Source organism: Salminus brasiliensis, chromosome 3 (genome assembly GCF_030463535.1).
Source record: "Salminus brasiliensis chromosome 3, fSalBra1.hap2, whole genome shotgun sequence".
NCBI lineage: Eukaryota > Metazoa > Chordata > Actinopteri > Characiformes > Bryconidae > Salminus > Salminus brasiliensis.
The window spans coordinates 17776487-17790587 of record NC_132880.1 but is presented as its reverse complement, the minus strand read 5'-3'; the positions used below and the strand labels follow the sequence as shown (position 1 = coordinate 17790587).

Genomic DNA, 14101 nt, shown 5'->3' with positions numbered 1-14101 from the left:
AGCTCGGAAGATAAGCGTCCAGGCTTTTTTCTGTCCTGGCACCAAAGTGGTTGAACGAGCTTCCTCTGGGTGTCCAAACGGCTGAGTCGCTCACTGTCTTCAAACACAGACTTAAGACCCACCCTTCCAAGAATACTTGGGCGAATCCTTATTGACTTGTGTTTAGTAGCGCCTAAACTTCTAAAAAGTATCTTTGAATTTTTTGTCTATTCAAACTAGCTGAGGTTTTTCCTGGGGAAAATAGCAAAGCACTTTTGTAAGTTGCTCTGGATAAGAGCATATGCTAAATGCCTTAAATGTAAATGTATACCCAGACAGTCTGCCATTCAGGTACTAAACAGGCCAGACCCTGCTTAGCTTCTCAGATCAGACAAGGTCAGGCATTCTCACAATGGAATGGCATAAACAGAGGAAGACTGATAATCTTAGCATTCAAATTTCATAGCTGAGACCATATTTCTTCAAAACCAAGTAAAAGCATTTCATTTCAACACACCAACATTTACGACACAAAAGAGTTTAAAATACAAATTTGGGCAAATATATAAATAACATGAAAATGTAAGCATGTTATGCAAAATGTTTGCAGGATTGGAAATGCTTACAACACCTGGTATTCCTTGACAGTCTCCCATTTTGGGTGGAATGGCGTAAGCAGAGGATCACTGACAACTAGAACATTAAAATTTTATAGCTGAGACCATATTTGTTCAAAACTAAGTAAAAGCATTCCATTTCAACACATCAACAACACAAACAACACAAACGAGTTTAAAATACGTATTTGTGCGAAAGATAGAAAGCACATGGAAATATTAGCTTTAATTGTTTGTAGGACTGGAAAAGCTTACAACACCTGGTATTCCCAGACAGTCTCCCATTCAGGTACTAACCAGGCCCTATTTTACTTAGCTTCTGAGATTAGACGAGATCAGGTGTTTTTAAGGTGGATTGGCTTAAGTGGAAGCTGCCTGAGAATTAGAGCACTTAAATTTCATAGCTGAGACCATATTTGTTCAAAACCAAGAAAAAGCATTTCATTTCAACACACCAACATTTAAAATTGTTTACAGGATTGGAAAAGCTTACAACACCTGGTATTCCCAGACAGTCTCCCATTCAGGTACTAACCAGGCCCTATTTTGCTTAGCTCCTGAGATTAGACGAGATCAGGCGTTTTTAAGGTGGTTTGGCTTAAGTGGAAACTGCCTGAGAATTAGAGCACTTAAATTTCATAACTGAGACCATATTTGTTCAAAACCAAGAAAAAGCATTTCATTTCAACACACCAACATTTAAAATTGTTTGCAGGTTTGGAAATGCTTACAACACCTGGTATTCCTAGACAGTCTCCCATTTCGGTAATACCCAGGCTTGACCCTGGGTAGCTTTGGAGATCAGACAAGAGCAGGAGTTCTCAGAGTAGAATGGCAAAAGCAGAAGCTGAATGAGAAGTATAGCATTAAAATTATTTTTAAAACATTTTTGTTCCAAACCAAGTAAAAGCATTCCATTTCAACACATCAACATTTACAAAACAAATGAGTTTAAATTACCAATTTGTACAAAAGATATTAAGCACATGTGAATGTAAGCTTTAACTATTTGGAGGATTGGAAATGGTTACAACACCTGATATTCCCAGACAGTCTCCCATTCAGATTCTAACCCTGCATAGCTTTTGAGATCAGAGGAGATCAGTCGTTCTCAGGGTGAAACGGCATAAGCAGTCAGGATCACTGAGAACTAGAACATTACATTTTTATAGCTGAGGCCATATTTGTTCAAAACCGAGTAAAAGCATTCCATTTCAACATCAACAACACAAACAAGTTTAAAATACATATTTGTGCGAAAGATAGAAAGCACACAGAAATATTAGCTTTAATTGTTTGTAGGATTGGGAAAGCTCACAGCACCTGACATTCCCAGACAGTCTCCCATTCAGGTAGTAAGCAGGCCCGATCCTACTTAGCATCTGAAATCAGACAAGATCAGGCATTCTCAGGGTGGAAGTGTATATGTAGAGGTGGAAGAAAACTAGAGCATTAATATTTAATAGCTGAGACCATATTTGTTCAAAACCAAGTAAAAGCATTCCATTTCAACACATCAACGTTTAAAACACAGAAGAGTTTAAAATACAAATTTGTGCAAATGATATAAAGCTCATGGAAATGTCAGCTTAAATTACAACACCTGGTACTTCCAGACAGTCTCCCATTCAGGTACTAACCAGACCTAACCCTGTTTAGCTTCTGAGATCAGATGAGATCAGGCATTTTTAGGGTGGATTGGCATAAGCGTCAGCAGACTGAGAACTAGAGCATTAATATTTTATAGCTGAGGCCATATTTGTTAAAAAAAGTAAAAGTATTCCATTTCAACACATCAACGTTTAAAACACAAAATAGTTTAAAATACAAATTTGTGCAAAAGATATAAAGCACATGGAAATGTAAGCTTTAAATGTCTCCAGGATAAGAAAAGCTTACACCTGACATTCCCAGCCAGTCTCCCATCCAAGTACTAACCTGGTCTGACACTGCTTAGCTTCTCAGGATGGGTTAAACAAATTCAATTAAGCACCTCCCCTATTGACCCAGGTCCACTTCTCACTCTGTGTAATCAGGATGTGCCTGGACAAACATCCCGATAAACACATTTAACGTGTAGCAACACTAATCTCCACCATACAGCATAAGGTAATTTACACTACACTGGGCAACATCTGAAATCTGGATTCACTGCTCAATATACACTTTAGACAGTGGTATGCATGCTTTTTGGTATCATACACCCTTCAATTATAGTTATAAACCAATGAACTCCACTGTTTAACAACCTAACTCTCCTCCCCATCACTCTCTCTGTTAGGCCATTCACCATCATTCCACCTAAACGAGGAAGAGAATAGAGGAAAATGAACAGAGGGCATAATAAAAGTTTTGGGAGGGTTCCTTCAAAATAGGTTGGTTTACAGATTACTGATCACCTGATTACATCGACCTGTAATCTAATCCAAGAGATCCCTAAATTAAATACTTGCTTTTTTAAAGCCACATATTCAAATGAATACAGAAGGAGAACTTTCTGTAGAAATTCACAGGAAAGCATCCTGTGTGACTCCACCAAATACCAAATGAGCTCATCTCCAAATCTTCTGTCCTCATTCAAACAAACCCTCTGTCTACTTAATGATCTACACCATCACTGCTGGATCCACACCTTCTCTCCAAAATGGGAATTTTACATGGAAATAAAAAAAATCACACACCTGTGCTCTTAATTAGCATCAGAGAGAAAGATCTACACAACACAGCGTCAATCAGTCAGCTAATTCTACAGCAGTGCTAGCTCCTCTACATGGATGCAATGGTAATTTTCTTCCTTCAGGAGCTTCTTTAAAGCTTTAAAGTGTTTTGAAGCTGGGAGAGGATTTACTGCTGGGAGGAAGAATTTACACTGGAGAGTGAACTTTTCCTTTTCACTTTAAAAATCAACTTCTCCACAGGGGGGCGCTGTTACACTCAGCTAGCTCTGTGTGTAAAATCCTTAAAATTACAGAACACTGAAAGAGCACAATTTCACTGCAGTGACCCTGTCTGACCTGAACCTGAACGACCTTAACAGATTTTCTATAATAAAGATCTAATGGGTTTGATCTCCTCTTACTCCTCACTCTGGTCTTCACACTGTAAGCAGCTTTGTTTCTGAGAACCACAAAGGTTTTATTCTGAGAGATTTATTAGCTTATATTTTCTAAAGGGGTGAGCTCTTACTCCTGTAGGGGGCACTTTTAAACCCAAACAGTGTGTGTTTGAGTGCTTTAGAGAGAGGAGGTGAGTTCTGTCTCCCATAGCAAAGCATCACAGTGCAGAATGAATACAGACTGTAAATGTATAAGATTTTAGATTTTATGATTCCTTTAAGACTACATAAACAAATAAATAAATAATTCTGCTGAGCTTCTGCTCCACTAAACCAGCTGACCCCCACTTGCACTGGTCTTACTGGGAGGTCTGAACTGGTTTAGATGCAGAGCTGCTGGTAAGGGAAAGTCCAGTCAGCAGTGAGCTCCTGGCTCTTGCAGTTGCATTAGTTGACCTCGTTGGGAACCCTCGTTTGTGACTCTCCCTCACTCATCTCTCCTCTCCTTATTTCTTCTTCTAGATGTTTATAAGGTAATCTAATGTACCCTGTTAGGATCCAGAATCAGGCCTGTCTGTCACAGAATGACGTCATTGATCATCAAAACAGAGAGCACAGACTAACATTAGTTCACCTTTATCCAGTTGATCCCATAAAAAAAAACTAAACAATTTTTTTATAACATAATCTTTCCTCTGAGCCCATACCATATCATAACAATCAGAATTAATTTCTGCACCAACCTTTCTTTTATATTTATATATACAGTATAATAATATATATATATATATATATATATATATATAAAATAAACAAAATTGTTGGTACCCCTCGGTTAATGAAAGAAAAACCCACAATGGTCACAGAAATAATTTAAATCTGACAAAAGTAATAATAAATAAAAAATATTTGAAAATGAACAAACAAAAATCCGACATTGATTTTGAACCATGCTTCAACAGAATTATTTTAAAAAGTAAACTCAGTTAGTATAGATCTGCATTATAAGCCTGTCTTGATGCATTACTCCCCTGAAAATATGTAGAATGAAAGTTCATTGTCCGAACATTGATATTGTTTTTTTTAATATTTTACTTGCCTTAGCTAGAACATATTAAACATATCTGGCACTTGTCTGACAACAGAGACTCACATAAAGACATTAAATTAGGAAATCAAAAGGCAATTGGTCTGCTGGACACCACACAGTGGTGTGTCTTGGCTGCCCACTTTATGATCTGATTGCCCAAAATGCATTTTAAAATTAAGGGTGCTTTCACACCTACATTATGTGGACTGTGGACCTGGACTGATCAGTTTGATCCCAACTGGTGTGAAAGGTGCCGCGAACCACGGCCCGAACCAAAGGTCCAACATTTAGTAAGACCAAACAGATTTGGACTTTTGTTCCAAGTACAGGACGTTGAGACATATTATCATCAGTAGAATAAAAAAAGAACCATTGTGTTGTGCCAAAACCTGACTGCACTTCATGTGCAAGCTTGTCATGCAGCCGTTTGGGGTCAACAGATTATGCTGGAGATTTCTGTATCTACTGCAACTGTAGATGAACTCTTATTTCTAAACATAAATAAAATGAATCAGAGGGTAATCTATTACGCTCATTCTGCTGCAAGACATGTGCACAAAAAGGGAAATGGATTCTGGTAGGGAGGCAGAAATCAACATTTGGAAAGGCCACTCGTCAACGTCTGACACACGCCCTTCTTCAAACCATCAAGTACAGGGAGACTCCTGTAAGTGATGGTGATGAGACGTAGCAAAGTTCTTTATTGCACTCGCTAAACTATCAGAGCAAAATAAATCAAGACTTTCAGGTGTAAAATGCCTTTAAAATGGATTTCTAACATCAATTAATGCAGTGCATGCATATCTTCACATCAAATAGCTTAGATCTTGCAGATCTTGAAGTCACATTGTTTTCCTAGAGAAATCAAAATAAATATTTTATGAATATTATTGTGACAATTTCATTAGGCACAAGTATTTTCTGCAGATTTCATCATTTCTATACACAGAATAATTTATCCCTTCAGTTTAGTTTGGCAGTGCATTGGTTAAGCTAGTAAAAGTAAAAATAAAAATACTGGAACAACTTGAAATCTTTTCCAAATTGGAAATGATAATTTTTTAATTATTATTTTATTTTACAACATTCATTGCTTGGCCTGAGAACTGTGATTGATTCCCCACTCACAAGATCGGTGCTGCCCTTCTACTGTTCAACACTGGAGAATAACTAAACCAGCACTAACAATTCATACTGGTCTATTTCTTTCAACAGTGCAGGACCAAGAGTCGGGTTCCACTTATTGACTAAGTAGCAGAGGATTGTGATCAGATAGGAGAGTTACTGCAATAGTAGATCAGTTGTCACCAAATCTCCTGGAGACTATCCTGATTTCTTGGATGGTTGATGTTTAACTCACATCTACAAACACTTTATTTAATGAATATAAGCAGCCATGAATGAGATCAGTCAGATGGAGTTTGCAAGACAGTAACACACTAAAACACAAGTACTGAGCTCAGACCTGGCTAAACTGTCACAGCTGATCTTAGCACCCCATGGTTAGTCGTTACCACCGTTAGTTTGTGCAAAACTATGAAATGAAACGAGAAACAACTTTATTTTTTTTATTAATTTTGATACCTTTCTATTAGTAAATCTAAATCTACATCTGAAAGAAGAGAAAGACCTTGTCTCCTTACCTGTTAAATTGATGATTAAACGATTTAGCTGCTAATAGAACACAAGTGCAGTCATTCACTCTACAACACTAAATACATGAATCCCTGCCTTTTTTTCTGTTTCCCCTAAATGTGGCTACATGGCCATTTAAATAACAGTGCCCATCTGACCCAACACACACCCACTCACCCGGTTTAGTCCTCTTTGCTGCCATCTAGTGTGTGGTGTGGTGTGAACAGCAGTATAGGCTCTCATTTCTGTTACTGTACAATTTAAACCAGACTATAAGACTCTATGCTTTAACACAGGTCATAATATTCAACACATTAACAATGAAGTAGACTGACAAAGCTAAAATTACATTTACATAAAAAACTAACAAAAGCCTAAAATAGCGATTTCACTTATTAATAGCTGTTGGCGATCAAGTGGAGAGATGTTACACAGCACATTATGTATGTTCTGTATGTTCCTGCAGAGGCCTGGTCTTGTGTGAGCTTCATTACAACTCACTGTAAAAGCTCAGAAGAACACTTCCTAGCTTGTGGATACTCAACATTTACACCATAAAAGGCAAAGCTGCATCTTTTAGGTTGTGTAATACACTGCTCAAAAAAAATAAAGGGAACACTTAAAAAAACACAATATAACTCCAAGTAAATCAAACTTTTGTTTAATCAAACTGTCCACTTAGGAAGCAACACTGATTGACAATCAATTTCACATGCTGTTGGAGGCGCTACCAGGAGACAGGCCAGTACACCAGGAGACGTGGAGGAGGCCGTAGGAGGGCAACAACCCAGCAGCAGGACCGCTACCTTCGCCTTTGTGCAAGGAGGAACAGGAGGAGCACTGCCAGAGCCTTGTGGTGCTCACAGCCCAACACCGTGCAGGACACTTGGCATTTGCCAGAGAACACTAGGATTGGCAAATTCGCCACTGGCGCCCTGTGCTCTTCACAGATGAAAGCAGGTTCACACTGAGCACATGTAACAGACGTGACAGAGTCTGCAGACGCCGTGGAGAGCGATCTGCTGCCTGCAACATCCTTCAGCATGACCGGTTTGGCAGTGGGTCAGTAATGGTGTGGGGTGGCATTTCTTTTGGGGGCCACACAGCCCTTCATGTTCTCGCCAGAGGTAGCCTGACTGCCATTAGGTACCGAGATGAGATCCTCAGAACCCTTTGTGAGACCATATGCTGGTGCATTTGGCCCTGGGTTCCTCCCAATGCAGGTCAATGCTAGACCTCATGTGGCTGAAGTGTATCAGCAGTTCCTGCAAGATGAAAGCATTGAAGCTATAGACTGGCCCACCCGTTCCCCAGACCTGAATCCGATTGAGCACATCTGGGACATCATGTCTCGCTCCATCCACCAATGTCACGTTGCACCACAGACGGTCCAGGAGTTGGCGGATGCTTTAGTCCAGGTCTGGGAGGAGATCCCTCAGGAGACCATCTGCCACCTCATCAGGAGCATGCCCAGGCGTTGTAGGGAGGTCATACAGGCACGTGGAGGCCACACTCAATACTGAGCCTCATTTTGACTTGTTTTAAGGACATTACATCAAAGTTGAATTAGCCTGTATGTTTTTCCACTTTAATTTTCTGTGTGACTCCAAATTCAGGCCTCCATTGGTTAATACATTTGATTTCCATTTATGATTTTTGTGTGATTATGTTGTCAGCACATTCAACTGAATGAGAATATTTCATTAATTCAGACCCATGATGTGTTATTTGAGTGTTCCCTTTATTTTTTTGAGCAGTGTACAATAGTCTTCTCTGCCACAAATAAACATGAAGAGTCTCCTGAGTGAGCCTCCTTGCAACCATCCTTGCTTACTTTTCAGCTATATTTGCCCAGCTCACACAATGGTTTGAGGAGCAGCTGATCAGTTTGATCAGTTGTGCTAATGGAGAGAGAGTGGATTTTTGATCACTTAACTGACAAGGTCAATTAACTCATTACTGCCAGTTTACAACCTATAGAACAAAGCCCTTATTTTGTAAACTGGGATATGCCCAGGACTTCCCAATAATGCTGCATCTATAGCACCTGCACAAGTACCTGTTAAAATCTATACATGCACCACAGTTTTGCAGCACAATAAAGGTACAGGCTTACATCTTGACATCTTGATGAAATCTTCTGGATCTTCTGAGTGTGGCAGACCAAGCAAGGCTGCAGTTGTTCTAGAGGATATTATTAGAGTTATGTAATTAGTGATTAAAATATTATGACAATCATGAACAGTGATATTTTACCCTCAGCAGATTATGTACTTACAGTTTTCTCAGGGCAGACGCAGTTTCTTTTCATTCATGACTGCTGCTTTGTTCACCTTCAGCTGTTGTTAGGACACGATCATCAAGTAGGTGGATAAAAGACAGTAAAAGGTTTGTGGTGAGGGCACTTTTACTCTTTTACTAATCACCTTTTACTAATCTGAGGAGACACGGACAGACATTAAATAACATATTTGAATAGGATATACAGTATAGAGTAAATCTGACATGACTTGTGTGACTGACTACCTGTCTCTCAGTGAGCAGAGCTGACCATCTCTCAAGGACCTCCTTCATTGTTCCTTCGTATTTTGTACAAATTCCACATGGGATTGGAAAACAAACTGTTAGACAGTTTTGGTCAATTTCTCTTAAACCCTGTGTCCTACACTTATGACTACACTCATAGTTTTTCATCATATGAGACGATACTGCTAAACATACTTCACTTCATCCACAGTTTCAGCCTTGAATTCTGACAATCTGTATCTGTAAAACAAGAAAATTCATAATTGATTAAGACAAATAAATGGCAAAAATAGTGGAAAGAGTACATTTCACCCAACAATAATTCTTAAACCATGGGCTCTTAATCCACTAATGATCTGAGCAACCTAACCAGTAATATTTGACAGGGGACTTGATTAGCATCTTTAATATATAACAAATCTGGATGAGACTACAGCTCACCAAAGGAGGAGGAGAGCTAGTTGGCTACAGTACAATTTATGCAAACCAAGCCATATTTGTGTTGAACACATGGTAGTTAGTTTGCTACCACACCACTGTTCAGCTATTTTTCAACCAATTAATTTTCATACTGGAATGGAAAAGCCATGGATCTGGAGTTCCTTGTTTGGTCATACAAAATCTACAGCACACTTTAAAGACTGATGACTAATAAGCAATTCCTTAGTCTTTGTAGGCCTACTTAGAAATCCAAGTGAATGCTCACATGAGGTTTGTCTGGAAGGAATAAATATTATTCACAGTGATTGTATTATTCTCACCTCATGTGGTCCCTCAACACCTGCCGAGAAAGCCCTGCAGCGCCTCTATTTCCTGCAGAGACTGAGGAAAGCTCACATTCTTCCTCCAGTCCTCACCATGTTCTACAGGGGGACTGTGGAGAGCATCCTAAGCAGCTGCATTATTGCCTGGTTTGGGAATTGCAATAGCCCTTCACCACAACCTGCTCCATTTGTACTACGCTGGGTAATGTTAGAAATAGATGCTAGCGCTTGCCGGGACATATTGGCCTAATATTGGCCGTACCCCCAACACCTGCCACTTAACTCTTAAAGCGTAAGCTCTCGCCTTAGAGAGGCAATTAAGTTTTATTCTTGCAAAAAATAACGTCTTAACACAATATTTAATATAGGAACAAGGAGAACACTCTGTGAGCTGCATGCAGAAGAACCCTGAGACAGACTGGTCTTCCTGCTCCGTTAGAGATGAGGCATGTTTTACCATGATCTACCATAACGTGTGTAGATCATGAGGCTGTCCCCAATGTGCGATATGTCAATTGTGTGTGTATACCTGGTGTCCCCAGTTCTAGAGTTGATTATAAGCATGGATGTGTAAGAGGATTTTAATGCTCTGTTTGCATGAATTATTTCTTATTTGTTTTTATGCTACAGGTATGGCTGTCTGGAACTGCAGAACTTGTCCGGAATGCAGTGATTTGGCAAAGCAATGTGAAATGCTCTTGCTTCAGCTTGCAGAACTTTCATGTGACATATCCAAGATAGACAAATTGGTACATTATATAAACTGTGTATTGCTTGTAATCTATATTGTTTCTGTTAATTAAGATTTTATTAAATACCAGACTTTCTGGTTGTGGTGAAGTGTGCTTTAATATATTTAAATGTCTTCAAGGTACTGTGAGTGCATGATGATTCATTTTGCATAATTTCTTATGAATTTCCTACCTTTACAATACATCTTTATCTGTATAGGTGTGTTCCTTATGTTTTGCTCTTCCTGTTGAGAGAAAATATGGTCTTTTCGAACATTACTTTCATGTGGTTTCAACTTGTTATCAAATGGTTATCTTAATCCTTTGTCTCACCTTTTAATACCCTTCGTCTGCCGGCCTAAAGTGGTCACTCTCTCTCTTTGTATACCATCAACCCCCCCTCAACTTCACCCACCTCCTACCTCTCTTTAAATTGATAAATATCACCCCCTACTGTTGATACTCCAAGTGACCTATTCTTCATCCCCCTCCTACTCCTCCTTAAACTCCTCTTCATCAACCTTTCTCCTCCCAGAATTTCCAATGTATATAAGGCCCTCTCAAAATACCCCTAATCAGACTGGGTTGACCGTGACCGATCGAGTTGTACATCTCTGTGTGTATCAATAAACTCATCAACACTGAAGATCCAGTCTCCTGACTCCTGAATCTGTCTCCTGGACGCTGGATTTCTAACACTGTGTACTATTTGTTACTATTAAATTAGAGAAGCTTCATTTAGAAGATTGTGACATGTCGAGCCTGCAGACCCAGTCGCAACAGAGTCTGTTAAACCCGACTCTATAGCACCTCCTGTATTAGCTGTCACTCCCAAACAAGTACAAAAAAATCATACAGAAATAGAGTTCAGCTCAGCTAGTTAGTGTTACCAGATGGTGTTCTGCAGTGCATTTCATAAAGCAGGAGGTCTCATTTTAGCCTGATAACTGAAGCCCAAAGTCAAGGCTATATAATAGCACAATACAACTCTTTCTCAGGTCAGAGAAACACAAGATTGATCCAGCCAATCAGCAACAGGTGCCATTCAACACGTACCAGATACACCTATGAGCAGTCTGCCCTGTCCCTCCTGCCCAATCCCTTTCCCTCATCCTCTGCACAAGTACGAATGACCCCTGTTGCTGATTGGCTGGAACAGTCTCGAGTTTCTCTGTTCGAGGTTTTTAGGTCGCTTTTCGTTTACAGAGCCGGGGCTGAGGACTAACACTGGTCTTTACTCCATCACAAAAACAGAGTGGAGAGTGAGAACATTTTGCTGAATTTTACAAAAAGCTTGTTGAATTGAATGAAATTGAATTCAAACACACAGATGTGGAAAAAATGGAGACTCAGCATCAGCTCTGGACACAACAGAGTCCCGCTTGAAGACTGTAAGGAGAAATGAAGAGGGGAGAGAAGGGGAAAAGCACAGACTCTATAGAAGAGCTCAGAAATAGGAGCTTATTTTAACAGGGTTACACACCTTATAATCACCACCTCTACTCAGTGAGGAGTCGTAGTTATTGTAGTTATTGTATTGTCTTTTTAGTTTAATGTTGTGACCTATTTCTGCATGTTGTGCTTTTACAGTCTGTTCTGTACTGTATTGTTTTTCTTCTGGTTTTGTTTCATGTTGCTCCTTTTGTTCTGAAAAAAACACCATTTCATTTCATTGTGTACTTGTACAGAGCTGAAATCACAATAAAAGCCACTTGACTTGAACTATTAGAAATGTAAGAATAAATCACACTTTATAACTTTTTAAAATGTGACTATGTAACTGAATATTTCTTTCTTTGCTCACATATTTTCCTGCATTTCTACATTGTTAAATGCATGATTAACAGTATTTGGCAGTGATATATCCACATAAATTGTTTTTTTTTTTTGGTAAATTGCAGAAGATTCTGCAAATTTTGTCAATAAAGATTAATTAATTTTTACAGATAGTTTTGTTAAAAAGCCACAACAGCTAAAAGCTCTTTCCACACAGTGCTGATAAGGAACGTTTCTCATGGAAGGCATATCTCACACCACCTACTGCATGGCCTCCGTCTGCTACAGTGGAGCTGCCGTACTCCACTGTCACACAGATAGTCTGGAGGACACATATTTTAATATTAAGTACCTAAGAAGCTAAAATGTACTTTCAAACTATGGTACAACTGTGTCCCCTTTGCAAAAGTTACCAACATGTGCTTTTAGAGACAGCACCCAGTGACAAGCCTTTCTGGACCCTAGTGTGACTAAAGTGTACCAGAAAGGTCTTTCAATGCTGTTTATATAGTAGTAAACATCCTCACCTTTAGCATTAATAAAACGAGCATCAGAAACAGAAATCCATCTTTATTAGGTTTTTGGAGGTAAAATGTAAAGGTTATAAAACATTATCATATTTTATCCTAACACGGCAAAGATTTTGCCGATGCAAAGGTCTTCTTCATGAGGTCCTTCACGATCTTCAAATCAGGTTGTGTCTTCCTGTCCTTTTTATGCAACACCTTAATGGGGTCCTCAGACGTTGCATCCTCTCCAACAATGCATGATTCCTTCATCAAAGACACAAGTTATCAGTCCCAACCAAAAAAAGAGAATTACTCAAATCTCTCCACCAATATTACACCAACTACTCTTCTGTGACCAACAATAATAAAATTATTCTTAAACAAACTTACATCACCATTCTCCTCAACATCCCTCAGGAAAGGGCTCTTCATTATTAAAGCTTTGGCAACTTAAACATACTCTGCATTGGTGGGATTCCTGCACGCCAAGAGCAACTAAATGAATCAAATGTGTTCAGTAATTCTGTTCATCTAACATAATCAGATGTATCCTATGTAAACATTTAGCCACTCCTTGGGGGATTTTCACAAAGCAGGATTTCTCAGTTTAGTAAGATAATATAAGCCCAAAGTCAAGCCTATCCAATACGTAAAGAGCTGAGGCACATTTTGAAAGGGGGTTCAGTTCCTAATCAGCATCTGGCACTAGGACGTGGCCACTGCATTGCCCAAAAATGCCACCCAGATGCTAATTTTAAACTTGTCAGGGGCTCGTGCGAATGGCATCACTTAGTTTTTCTAAGTGGTTTTCCCCTGACAAGTTTAAAATTAGCATCTTATAACTATAATATAAGAAAGACACTTAACCCTTGCAGTGCAGCCTCTTATAAGACAAGAGTCGAGGCTAACAGAGAGACCTTTTTAAAAAGCCTCAGGTAACCTTAGCTGTAATTGACCCAAATTAAAGCTTAAACTGCTCTAATTTAGTGCTCACTTGACTACATACATTTAGAGCATGTAGGACTAGAGAAAAGCTCACTGACTGCTAAAGCTGGAGTCAGGAGAGCACTTCAGTGTTAAGCTAATCTACGTCATTAGCAGCCTAGCTTGCACTTAACTCCAACCCACAGACCTATTGCTGAACTAAACATCAAAACAGCTGTTTCTTAACATGACTTCCAAATCTGTTTCAAATAGAAGAGCTAAGATGACCAGGATCTTCCTGTACAGCTTTATTGAGAAGGTAGCACTTGCTAACCTAGTGTGTGTGTCTTCATAATGCGGAGCATATTCTCCAACAGATCCTGAATAGAGCTGAACTTAGTGGTTAATTGGTTGATTGAACACAGCGCTGACAGGGGTAGGTGTAGTGTTTCCAACTGCTCAGTAAGGAAAGGAGCTGTTGTCTGTCCTAAAAGT

At 39.2% G+C, this 14101-nt stretch overlaps 1 pseudogene; it reads right to left on the bottom strand.

Annotated features, from left to right (window-relative positions):
- Positions 1-844: 844 nt before the first annotated feature.
- On the bottom strand, positions 845-962 carry LOC140552583 (5S ribosomal RNA; annotated as a pseudogene).
- Between the last annotated feature and the right edge of the window lie 13139 nt (positions 963-14101).